The sequence below is a fragment of the Lepisma saccharinum genome, chromosome 25 (assembly GCF_977018435.1).
Source record: "Lepisma saccharinum chromosome 25, izLepSacc3.1, whole genome shotgun sequence".
Taxonomy (NCBI): domain Eukaryota; kingdom Metazoa; phylum Arthropoda; class Insecta; order Zygentoma; family Lepismatidae; genus Lepisma; species Lepisma saccharinum.
In genome coordinates, this window is record NC_139253.1 from 12,521,360 (window position 1) to 12,534,982 (window position 13,623).

General features: G+C 38.8%; 1 protein-coding gene across 4 annotated transcripts in view; it reads left to right on the forward strand.

Annotated features, from left to right (window-relative positions):
- LOC145978837 (glycerol kinase 3-like) overlaps positions 1 to 13,623 on the forward strand; it is a 68,837-nt gene that overhangs the window by 17,768 nt on the left and 37,446 nt on the right. For 3 of the 4 annotated variants that reach the window (XM_083111716.1, XM_083111718.1, XM_083111719.1), the window contains exon 1: positions 5,299 to 5,503. The exons of the other annotated variant lie outside the window; for it this stretch is intronic. The gene's annotated coding sequence lies outside the window, so the exon portion shown is untranslated. Of the gene's footprint in view, positions 1 to 5,298; positions 5,504 to 13,623 lie in introns of those variants that run through there. 4 annotated transcript variants of the gene reach the window in all.

Here is a 13,623-nt window from a genome sequence, read left to right on the forward strand (position 1 = left end):
TAGTAAATTCGTGACGATTAAGGGAGGGTGTCTTACTGGAATCGTAGTAAGAGAAGTGGGTACTGGGGAACATCAGTACGAGAAGGACCTTCTGGAGGCCAGAAGAATGATAAATCCTGGATACGTCAGGAGGCCGTCTCGTAAAATGTATTACATGGTGTTACGGGGTGTTATCTGTTAGCGGTAGTGATTCCTATACTCTGGGTCGAAACCTTGCTGTGATAACTTGATGGATTTCATCAGGAAGCCTGGCTAGTCTCATTGTCATCTATTTCCTTCTTCTTTCCTGCCGACTTAGGGATTTGGGTTCTGAAACGTAAGAGTTCATCCCTTGAGATTAAGTCTGCTAGTTTGTTAAGTTGGTAGAAATTATCTGATCTTATGAGCTGATACTGATAGGGGCAAAGGTTTGTAAGGAATCTCTCCATTGGAACAAACGATTTGAAACATTTTTTCAACACCGTCAAATTCACATTAGCTAATAATGGAAATCAAGCATTACGGATCGAATAGGAGAATGTAAATTGGACCCAGTTTCTATCCCTTTAGTTACTGATCTACCTTTTCGTTCAAAACCTTTCCAGCTAAATCGATGAAGGGGTTGGTAGAAGGACAATTAATTATTTTGTGTTCTGGAGAATCATTGATGCCATTACATAATGGAGAACAGTTGTTACACCCCCCCCTCCCCCAGGAGGATTGAACCAGCGCCACGGTGTGGCACGTTCTTTCAATTACTATCCTAAATTAAAAACGCCGTGGTACAACAGGCCTTCCAAACGGCTTTCTATTTGGTGACGCATGGTTAACACATCGAGTCCTATCGCTTGTTTTCTGTCTTTCTACACCAGAACCCCTGGCGTCGTAGCGCGCCGTGCTAACCACTCTGCCATCGAGGTCGGCTGATTGGAATATGGCAAGCATTATGTATCTTACTATACATGAGGATTTATACCTTTAAAGTTTAAATCCACACACGGAAGTCCGTAATTGCTCGAATACGTAAAAGCTGACCTTGCCGAAGTACTACTAAGTGTCTGCAACTGTTCAGTGTCACGTGACTTGTGTCACAAGCAGAGTCAATATTAGTCCAGCGTTTATTTTCTACATGTTAAGGAAGGTAATAATGATTTGGGTTTTGTTTGACACGAGATTAACCCGGGCCAGGTATGGAGCATTGCGCATATTGAACCATCTCTCGCCAACTTTTTCCTTTCACTAGGTTTGTTTGTTGAGGAATTTTCTGTTCTCTGCAGCCCCGCTGAGCTATTTATACATAGGGCAATAAAAAAGAATCGTTAAGAAACGGACACCTGATCAGAAGGTTACTGTAGGAGGAAGTAAGGTTTGTTGATTCAAGCGGAAATTATTTTTGTCCTGAACAAGCTTATCCTTCCAAATTGTGCTTACGTTACTGGATAACATATATCGCTCGCTTGCTTGCGAGAGGAAGTTGATATTTGGTTTCAATTTTTTCAAGTATAGCCTACACGTACACAAAAAAGCCAATCGAAACATCTGCTAACCAATGAAATAAACTCCAACTTGAAATCGGGCCTGGAGTTCCTCGAGTACAAGCCGAAACTGATAACTACCACAGTAGCCCATTGTGGAGCTCTTGTCAGTTGCAGGGCCTCTCAGTAGCTTCAAAATTAGTGTGCTCCTATAAAAAAGTCTGTGGAGGTGCGACTTGCGAGTTATTTCCAGTTCGATTCACGATCGAGACCCACAGTTCCATTATTGACCCAATAACTCCCTTTAACTCCGGTCAAGAAAAATGGAGTGTTCTGATGAAGTCGCTGAAAACAAATAGACATAAATTTCTTAGTTTCTTATAAGTTACCTATGTTTATTTTACAAATCTATAAATGAAAGCTAACTTCAGTGAGATTGTATTTTATTTAAAATATTCAAATAATAATAAGTCGTCGCCTTCTAATCAAGGGGTCCCGGTGTGATACCCCGTGGAGGCACATTGCGCAGTGGTTCGAATCCCACTATAAACTGTATGCCCAGTCTCGATTAACCTATCAGCGCATAACGTCGACTACAAACTTCAAACTTATAGTGTACTACAAGGTATAAATTAACATCGAAATGAAAAATATTGCATTTGATGGGGTAATGCACAAACATTTACGCTACGAGGGGGCAATCTCGAGGTCAAGGACCCTTCAATTCAACAACAAAAAAACCATCATCAACAACAATAATAAATCAAACTCGATGGCGTAGTGGCAACGCTGCCCCCTTGAAGGAACAGGTTCGATCCCCGATGGAGGCACATTTGGCAGTGGTTCCGATTCCAGTCACGATTAGCCATACTGAAGATAAAGTTAATTTAAACAATCGTACAATGACCCGATTGTTTATATTAAGAGATCGTAGATAGGCTATGTGAAGCCTGATATTCGAAGTTATTTGGCTGCGAGAGGTGTATCGTAAGAGGGGGTATAACTCTGAAAAGCTACGTCTACACTTAACCAAGCAAGGGGGCTAGCCCCGTGAAATAAGAACTACACTCACGATTAACTTTAAACACTACAATTGACTGGTCTGGCAAGGGTGTGAGAGAATGAAAGATCTGGAAGTGACGATCGACTCGCTGGTTCGTTGATGAAACTCTGATGAACTCTCCTGAAATAAAACTCCTTTCCGATATTGTACTACTCCTCGCTGTAACGTAACTCCTTTTGTAACGTTCGGTAACAACTATTCACGCCATAACTTTCTTAGTTCAACAACTTGTATAATTCCGAGGCACTAACTGTACACGCGATAGATTTCAGATACCGACTGTTTGAATAAATATTCTCCCGAGCTATTTAAACTAAATTCGAACTTCGGCCGTTGAGAGACCGCGTCTCTCAATAACGGTGCTTTCAGCTTAAAGCTGTGTTTGCAGTATCTTTCCTGCGATTCTGGAACAATTCGTATTAGCGGATTTTTACATCCGCTGAAGATCGCAGGTGGCGTTTGCTTGAAAGAAGCTCTTTCCAGCTTCTTTCATACTCGGGCCCTTTTTATGAAATGATTAGACTATCGGACTATGGCGCCCGGGGTCCCGGATTCGAGTCATGCCTTCGGTATGATACGCAATAGCTTCAATAAAACACATTGTTTTGTAGAACAGTGCAATTTGGCAAAATGTCTTGAGGAGCCCGAGTCCGGCGATTGCATTCCTGGCCAAGCCAATACACGCCAAAGAGGTACTCACTCTATGGTCCTGATCTGACCACTCATTATTGCTGGCTGGATGCTTTATGGAACCTTCGGTGTTCGAGAACATGTATGGTAGAGAAGAGAACAGTGAACCTAAGTGGCATTGTTTAATCGAGCATTCAAAAGACGAAATTTCAGCCAAGAATCGAAGCTAGGATTTATTTTATTTAATCTTCGAGTGTCTTTGCCAAATGTCGAAGAAAAGCAACATAAAAGTACGAACATATAACAGCGCGTGTTTTATCGAGGATACGAACATGTGACCTTGTATTTGTAGCGCATTGTGTAGAGACACTGCCCGAGTGCTTAGCGAAAATACATTTACAAAATACAGACCAATTTTAATTTATTGCGAATTATTGTATCTGCTTAACACCTCCCCTCCCTATGTCGCCCTTGAAGACTTCCTCAAGAACATGGAAAAATTACATTGCAAAAATTCATTTGAAAATTTGGTTTGGATCCCATTCTAAATTGTAGGTCCAGTCTCCATTAGCCTTCCTGTGCATAAAGAAGAACTTTAAACAAGAAATCAATCAAAAAATCAATCTTTTGCAAATTTGAATTATTGAAATTCCTTAATTTTCTCCTCGCCGAACTCCGTGTCAGAGCGATTAGCACAGCGTCCTACAACGCTAGGGGTCCAGGGTTCGAATCCCAGCCAGGGTATGGATATTCTTTGTGAATGTTCTTTTATCAGTTTCCTCATGTCATCTTAGCGATTAGCGAAAAGTGGCAGAAAAGCGAAGTAAAGTAAACCAAACCAATAAACAATTACTTTTCTCTTTATTTTAGTTTTGGAAATTCCTTTCCTTGCTCCTAAGAATTAACCCCCGCTCTCATTTTAGCTAAACATGATACCGTCGAATATGTGATTTTTTAAAAAAAAAATAGCTATTTGTAATTTCACAGCAGCTTCCCTATATTTCATTCTTAAGTCTCTGGCAATGCTCAAATTTCATGATGAGGATCGCAACTCGTGATACTTAAAAATTATTGTTTTAAAGCTTATCTGTAGGAGTTTATAACAATTATAATTTCATTTCCAAAAAATGTAACTGGTAATTTCCATACTCGTTTTACATGTGTACCAAGATAACTATTATCTTCTGCTAACAGTGTTTTAGTTTTCTTTCGTTTTGACTCGTGTCCATTATCTAAAGGTTTAAGCAACACATTTTAACTATCGATGTAAGTGTAAATCTGCTCTTTTTGGTGATACAATGTTTTAGAACTTAAAACCTTCGCCATGCAAGATTTTGGGTGCGCGACAACTATTTCAATGGAATTGTTGAGGAGGTTTGCGGCCTTAATTTTCGGTGAAATGTATTGGAAAATAAAAATATTAGGCTAAAACGTCGAAGATCTTAGGAATTACTATAACAATGCAAACAGTGCTTGCATTATATCTTAACTACTGCTTGCTATTCCCCAATACAGAAGCTAAACAAAACGAAAAATAAAATACCTCTTCCCTCCGCTGCTATTGGCATTTCCCAACAGTTGCTGCCATCTGTTGAGAGTTCTTTCGGAAGGTGCAGAAGGAGTTCATAGCGCCAGATGTGTCCCGGCCTCTCGCTGCCTAATCTGGTCATAGAATCTGGTGAACTTTTCTTGTCAACAGTCGGGGGAAATTGGGAAATTTGAAGAATTGTGAAGACTTTATGAACGAAAAAAGCTGCTTTGTAAAATAAGTATATTGAAATGTAGTGTTTTATTGTGCAGAAAAGAAAACAAAAAAAGTTTTCCTTTTTCGGTTTGGGGTTTGTGTGCTCCGTGAACCCCCTTCAGGCGACGCCTCTGAATTGCACCCCAAGATTTCGCCACTTTTGCCCCCACACCATGCAAAATCTTATCTACGAAGGGAAATGTACTGTCTTTGACTTCTGGTTTTGAGACCCAATCGCCGCCACTGCACATAACACATTTATCCTAAGAATGAAAGTATTCCCAGTGACGTCAGAACGAAAAGTTGCTCTAGTGTTGTGCGATAAGGGAAATCCCAGGCTCCTGTTTGATATCGATGCTGGCTGGTCGTGTGCTTGTGGTAGCCACTTTTTCTGAAACGATCGACGTTAAACATTATCACATCACAAGTGTTGATTCATTTCACGTGTATTACGAATAATTAGTCTTATGTTCTTCATGGTTATTTGGAGTAAATATTATTTCTTAAGATTTAAAAGTGCGTTAATTGCAACAAGAAGAGTGTGATACATTATGTGTTGTGATGTGCTATGACGAGAGGTCATTTTTTTCAAGTGAGCGAACATTTTTACAGGTAGGTCTGGAACCGGTTTATGCATTCAAAGTTTTCAAGAGAAATAAGAAAATTCACTATAAAATGGTATGTGTGTATTTATAGTGTGTGATGTGTATTTTAGTCAGTATTTAATGCAGAACTTTTGCTCAGATTAATATCCGAAGGTAAGGAGAAAAGAAAGGTAAATAATGAAGAATGGCGTGCCGACACTGGCGTTCGATTTTGTTACGTAATGAGATTCATGGAATTTTTCTGTTTGGACAGTTTACCATACATTTTTAAGGCAGACTATCAAGACAAATACGCGTACCGCTCATGCAGGGTTCTGGTTAAATAATTGGTCCCACATTGCAGAGGAGATCCTTGCACTGTGATGGCCTAGAATCTTTCACGTACTAGGATTGGCGAGGGGAATGACCCCAGTGTATGTTTTGCAGTTAGAGTTTTAAACCTCCTGAAATTTACACTGTAAGTGGGCAAGATTTTACAATACCGGACACAGCTGTAATTTCTATCCTACTTCTTATACTCACAAAATACGTAGTCCCAATGAAGTATCTTAGGTTAACATGTGGGGGTGACGTTGATGTTGTTATTTGACTTGCAGAAGTTGTATAATAAACTTTTCAATTACCGCAATCGTTCTCCGTATATGAGAATGGAAACCATGTTTGTTGAAATGTTCCGGTAAGTAATGAGTAATCGTACATTGTCAGTTTCGATCACAGGCCACACACAGCATTCACACATAGCCCCAAAAACCATTTATGGTTAGGTTAGCTTAGGTTAGGCAAACATAGTGAAAATTTGTGGTTGTAATTTCTTTTCTTAGGTATGGGAAACACAAATCTTCCGGTAAATAATGAGCAATCGTGGATTGTTGGTTCTGATCACGGACCCCCTTTTTTTCGAATTTCTACACGTGACCCCCAAATATTAACTGCAGATTCATTATTATGAGCCCAAAATCATTAAGTATTTGAAATATGAACGAAATGAAGGAATTGTCCGGTATTGTAAAATTGCTCCCTGTAATTGTGCAGGTGATGGTGACCCCTGTGAGAAACTTGAAAATGTATAGTTGGTTGGAAAGATTGTTATTCATATGAACGTTTTTAGAGCACTGAAATATGTTATAAGCGAGTAATTGGCGATTTTATGTGGTATAATTTATTTATTTATTTAAGCATTTGACGTCATGCACACGAGGAATGCCTATCCTGTTAGGTTTGGTTATCTTAGTATAAATATCGTTGATTGTCGTTCATATGAATGTTTCTCGAGGGCTGTGACAGATAGAAAATTCCAACTTTTTAATTTCCAGTCTGCACATTTCGATGTTTTAATTCGAATTTTATTTAATCGACAGATTTCAGTGTTTTACGTAATGTAAAAGTGGTTCCACCATTAGGAAAGCACAAATGAGGGATATATTTGATCCCAAAATATGGCTGACATAAGTTAAAACCTGCAATTTCGGAGTACTCTCACCACTTTGTGTTAGTAAATGCTGTTTGTATACACTAAAATATAGAAAAAACGCATCAAACATACAAGGTCCGTCGAAGCCCACTTTCCCCCGCTCTAGAAGGTCTGGTCATAACACGCCTTTTTGTCAATCCTCGTCTTTACAACCTCAGCTGGGTTCTGTGACGTCATCAGCATGATACTCTCTGCGTGTCTGCTATTTTCAGCACTGTAAAGCATGCAACGCTCTTGTTTTTAAGAGGAAAAACACATACTGAAGAGCATCGCAAAACAACTTACACAGAATACATGAAAGTAATGGTGTATAGATGAATTATAAGTATGTAAAAGCATAAACTTACCCACGGCTAGTGCTGGAAAGAACTGGAAGAAGAGCAGCTATGGGTCCATTGTTTTTGTTTAATTTGCTTTCTATTACTTCCACCTAGATCCGAAACTCTAGCGACTATTTTATACCCAGCTACCCCAACCATTGATATATGATCAAACAACAAAGCCTTGATCATAGCTGTATCAAAGTTATAGTATAGCTACTGGCTGTTTCCATTCACCTGTCAATCCTCGAAGCATTGCAACCTGAACATTTCTATGGGGACCCAAATCTCTGTCATTTTCACTGTCGTAGCACACTCGCCCGTTAACATTCATTTCATCAAACAACAGGACACTCAGTTTTTCCACTTCAAACACTGTCCCTGCTGTTTCATAATATTCAAAACTGGTGCAAGAATTCCCGGTGGGAGTCTCAATTTGTGCACCCAGCGACGAAGTGTTGCAATGCTGGGTAATGGAATTCCGACCTCTCATGTGGGTATACAATCGTTCACTGTTCGCCCTTTGTGTTAATGCAGGAATTATATATATTATATTATATATTTTTCATAACCCCTCCCTTTCGAAAATCCTGGGCATGCCATTGGTTGATTTGCCCTGGAGTAAAGGTTTTGCTCAAAATTAGTCTCACTTTTTTGTTCACGATAGTTCTTCCGCTCCCTTGTTTTTAAAGCCACTTTTGACTGCAATACCTTCATACCTACCTTGCTTGCCATTTTTGCAAATTGATTTTAAGGTTTTTGATTTCCTCATGACAATTATTTATATCTGTCTTTAGCTTTTCATTTTCCCCACGAAGCACTTCCAATTGTTTTGTGTTTTCGATTTTTTTCACTTTCTATTGAACAAATGAATGACAACACAGATAAAGGCTTTTGTTCTTGAGGTGGCACGCTGCTGTTCACAAATAATTGTTCACTTACCTTAGAGAGAACCCTTTTCCTAGCACATCTTGCCTTTGCACGCCTTGCACGAACGCTGTTGTCGTCACTGACCTGCACATGTGTGACTGGAAGTAACAATGTAGGAATTGCATCTTTCTTCAGGCTCTTCTTTGGTGTAATTCCTAATAATTCCGATTTTAAATCGCGTTCGTAACATTCTGGTGAAAAATGTGAAGAACAAATACTCGAGTTAGCAACCTGAAATTTGTCTTTTCGATAACATTTGCTCTCCCAGATTTTTCGGAACTTCTCGTTGGGAGGAAATTTATGGTAAACAATATCAACATTTTTAATTTTCCTGAGATAGTTTCGACATGTGCTCACAGCACAGTTAGGCATTATTATTATCACTCACACTACAATATGAAAAACACAACAAAATGACTAAAAATACACGCGAATACACGAATACAAGAGCAAGGAAAGAACACAGAAACACGTTTTCCCTGCTAAAACTAGCGGATACTAAACTTTCCCCAGCGATCTGTCATGTCTATGATGTCACAGTTTTACAACCACCTCGGCTTGCTCAAAAGGCGCGTTATGAACGGACCTTCCAAAGCGAGCGGCAAACACAGGTCAACGGACCTTGTCAAACATATCTACCTAACTATGGCTGAGCCAATACCGATGCTGATATTCTTACCGATACCGTTACTTGTAAATTGCAAAAATTAATTTGGTAAAAATTTACTATAGTTCAAACACCTATAATTTCTTCGTTTCGTCTATTTTTGACATTCGTTCTTACCTATCTGCTTCGTGGAACATTCCTTAACTTGTATTGACGTTTTTTTATTGAAGTACAGTAGAGCGTCGATTATCCGAACGTCGGTCAACCGAACGACCTCTTAACCGAACTGTGTACTCGCTCGCACCTGTTACTCTCCCACCCTACCGTCCATCATCCCCCTCACTCCCAAACCTAGTTTCCCACAGTAGTCGCCGCACTGAGCCACCGCTGGCGGAACATTGCTTCTAATGGGGCCTTCATAAGGCGCTGCTGACCAAAATAAAGGATTTTTTTAAACGTTAATTTTGTGTACTGTGTGTATTGTTCATGCAAAATGCGTATGTAATATGTACATATTTTTGTTTAATAAACTGTACCACATACTATATATTCCTACTAAAGTTGCCTTTGTACGTTACTTTGTAATACTTAAAGAGATGCCTGTTTTTATGAATAAATTTACTGTACAGTACTTCTTTTTGGCAAATAAACATGTACAGTTCGATTATCCGAACAAACCAGTTTTCCGAACACCCATGTCCCCCAATTACTTCGGATAATCGACGCTCTACTGTAATTGCAATTTTTCACATTACGAGTGCTTCTTTCTCATAGCCTTTTCGCTTGCCTCAGACACAATATGGCACGTACACATTCCTACATAATCGCACGTTGTGCTTGTGTTTTGTTGATTTTCATTCGTTATGCAGTGTTTCAACCTTCGGAACCCAATAAATACCCGTGAACAAAGATCATCTGATGTAATTTTTTTAAAAAAACTTTTTCGCATTTTTGCGAAGGAAAATGTAATGTTTCATGGCCCTATCCATGAATGGTTTTGGATGCTATCCGTACCGGAATCAGTGGGAAATTTAAAGGCCAAATTTCCCACCGATTCCAGGCTCCGCCCCTGGGGTAATTGACCTACCACCCCCAACCGCTGCTGCAGCCCCGCCTCCGCTCCGGCTCCCCGGCTTTCTCTATACAGTCCCTGTTAAAGGTATGTTAGAAATTGGCCGGAGTCACCTGCCTCCAAATGTGCCCCAAACTTTTAAATTTGAAGAAATCCGTTTCCAGGGTACGGAAAACTTACCTGAATTTCACCATTCATCCACGACACGTCATATTAGGCATATACCCACAGGCCGTTCCTTCTAACGAGTAACTTACATTCACTGCCACATTTTCGACATTCCTTTCTTCACGATCCCTTGTTCAATTAAATTAAAAAATCCACTCAATCTTCCACACCCAGTACGAATTTCACCATGCATCCACGACACGTCATGTTTATAACTTTCGTTGCAAACACAGATGGTTCGATACGCTGGATACCCAATGAACATGAACAAAACACAATCACGACGCGTGATGATGTACGATGGTGTACGTGCCAAATGCTATTCTCCATCGGAGCATAAATTTCCCACATCACACAAAACACCTTCCCGATGTTAGACAATGCTACAGGAACTTATTACGGTAAGTAGTTTCTTCTGTAAAAATGAAGAAATCTGTTTGAACTATAGTAAAATAGTACCATTAATTTTTTTCAAAAATATTGGTGTGTAAATATTCTTCTCCAATTATATGCATCAATTTATGGAGCGATTTTACAATACCAGGAGTTTCTCCAATTTGTTTCAAATTCGAAATACTAATTTTGCCCTCCTAATCACAAATCTGCAGTGAAAATTTGGTGCTCACGCGTACAAATTGCAAAATAACCGAAATGAAGTGGTCTGCAATCGGCACAATTGCTAATTATTTATCGGAAAATTTTCTGTTTCAGATACCTAAAAAACGATATACACTCCTGAAAATAATGTGGAGCACGGAAATAAGTATTTATGAATGTATAGCCGTTTAAAGTTAAGATATTGCCGTTTTAAATTTTTGAGTCCAAATTTCCCACCGATTTCGGGCTCCGCCCCTGGGGTAATTGACCTACCGCTACCCCACCCCACCTCCGCTATGCTCCGGCTACCCGGCTTTCACCATAGAGTCCCTTTTTAAGGGCATGTTAGAAATTGGCCGGAGTCACCTGCCCCCAAATGAGTGCCAAATTTCAACACCACATTCATGATTACGATACCAAAAGTAGTAAGTATACCGAATTTGAAATAAATTGGAGATATTTCCGTTACTGAAAATTAATGTAACCTATCCTTACCGTCAATGGTTCGTTCAACAAACATACAATCGACACTATGCAACACGCCATTTTCTCTCATACAAATGAACGCTCCATGGAACTGGTATAACTTTCGGCACAACACTCTAGGAACTGCACTGCAAACTTACCTCTATTCCAAAACCACATTCCACAACCTCTTTTCCCTCCATATCCTTATCGTCACTGTAAATAATTGCACCACATTAACAATATTTTCACTCCTTCCCTCCTCGATCTCCAAGTGACAAATTAACAATGTCGTTACGCTGTAGACAGCATAACGAATACCGATCTTAAATTGTTCACATCATTAAATATGGCTACCATAATAGTGTATCGACAATCATACCGTTAGTAATTTCACATGATTTCGCAATTTCTATATGCCAGCGCCAAATTTCAACTTCAGATTCATCATTAGGAGGCAAAAGTTAGTGAGTATCTCGAATTTGAAAGTAATCGAATGAACTCCCCATATTATTAAATCATACCAAACTTACCAAGACATTTGCTTTAGAATATTCAAGAATTACATCAGAATATTAGATTGAAGTAATGTAATCACATAATACAGTTATTCGTGCAAAATAAAATTAAAGTTTGAATTTTGCATAATTTCCAGGCTTATTAGACTCTGCGAAAGTGTTGCGTGGCATTTTTCCAGACCCTGTGAAAGACCAGAATACCGTAAAAGGAAAAAAAGAAGAAAATCGAGGTACCAAGGTTCGAGTTATTGAGGGCCAAACTTTACCGACTTCGAGTTATAGAGGTCTAAAGTTTCTGAACATCCCTACAGTTCGACTTATTGAGATCCTTGCAACTAAAATTTCGAGTTATAGAGGTGATTAGAATTTAACTTCTACTCATAGAGGTTTTTCATACTCTACCTTCGAGTTATTGAGTTCGAGTGGCATCCCATAAACTGTACAAAATTCATCTTATCAAGGTTTTATTCGAGTTGTTGAGGTAAAATTAGTATTGAGTGTTATGGACAATTCAAGGGGATTACAAAAAAATTGACTTATCAAGGTGTTCAAGATTTTCAGGTTGGAGTTATCAAGGTTCCACTGTATATGAAAGTGAAAAACTAGTGACAAGAAAACACACAGTAAGTAATCGCTAAAACTCGGCAGTATGTGTTAACTATGTAAATCAAACCATGTAAAGAAATTCATACATATATTGATGACTGAGTAAAACAAAAGGAACTTGGGCCCTTATTTCTGTTGACCCTTGATCAAAGGGAATGGAAGATTCAAATAAAAGTTATTTATTAAACATTTACAATTGTTTGCCATAGAAGAATAATCCCAGTTATTGTAAAATGAAGTATTTTGTATGTCCTGTAATCAATTAGTCAATTGTATCCTTCTGTAACAACATGAACAAAATATTATACTCTTGAAATTCATTGTAAGTGAACTAGTTAATATTACAATATGTTTAGGTAATTTAACATGTACATCAATGTTACATTTTAAAAATCCACACAGTTATGGTACAAATAGAGATAATCATCAGTACAATGTAATGTTTTTTTAAATATTTGAGTACATTTCTGGTACCCTTCACCTTCTGTACCCCTTGGAGAAAGTGAAATATTTTGCATGGTTTATGGAGATTATTGTTTATGGTTTTTAGCTCACGAAGATGTGTTACTGTGAAGTAAAGTACATCTGTTACCTTTCCCTGAAGCAGTGGCGTAGCGTTATAGTACGCCCGGCGTTCCCAGATTTAAAATTTCAAAAATGCTTAAATGCTGTGATTATAAAGTAAAACGTGACTAATTTCATATATGTTTGACCTTCATGGCATTATAATGGCTATTTTTCGCGATCCGCTTGCAACGCTCCACTCTCAACACTCGTTCTAGCATCTCTTTTCAATGCCTTTCCCGGCCGGACGCCGAGCAGGTTCAGCGTACAGGACTCCTATATTCCTTGCTGCCTTTATGGAGGGAAAGCTTCCATTTCTACAGCACGCACGTAAATGGGCTCTCTTACGCCAGCGTATGAGAGGTCTACCGTGATTGGTTCATGTGACCCTTCCTGCCTTCTGAAGCAGACGACAGCGGCAGAATTCCTACCCGGTTCTTCGCGCTCATGCAACTCGTGCTATGTGATGCTACAATACGCAATATTGGCTGACGTAATTTTACCAATCTCAAATATACAGCTTCTTAATGGCCACTGCATTGTATAATTTATCACACGAACAGCGATGTGTATTACAAACTAAAAGATCAACACAGTTTTTGTCAAATAAGTTGGTGAAGTCCTCGTGATAGAAATTCAGCCTGTGGCTCCTCTACCACTTAACCCGCAAAACTATTATTTTTTTATTGTATTTTTTCGTTATTATCTAAGTACTTAATATTGTGTGAATGGAAATGTTTAGCATTCATTTGAAAACTCTTAACATCGAATGGTCTCTGGAGAAAATTATTTTAAAATGTTTATCAGCA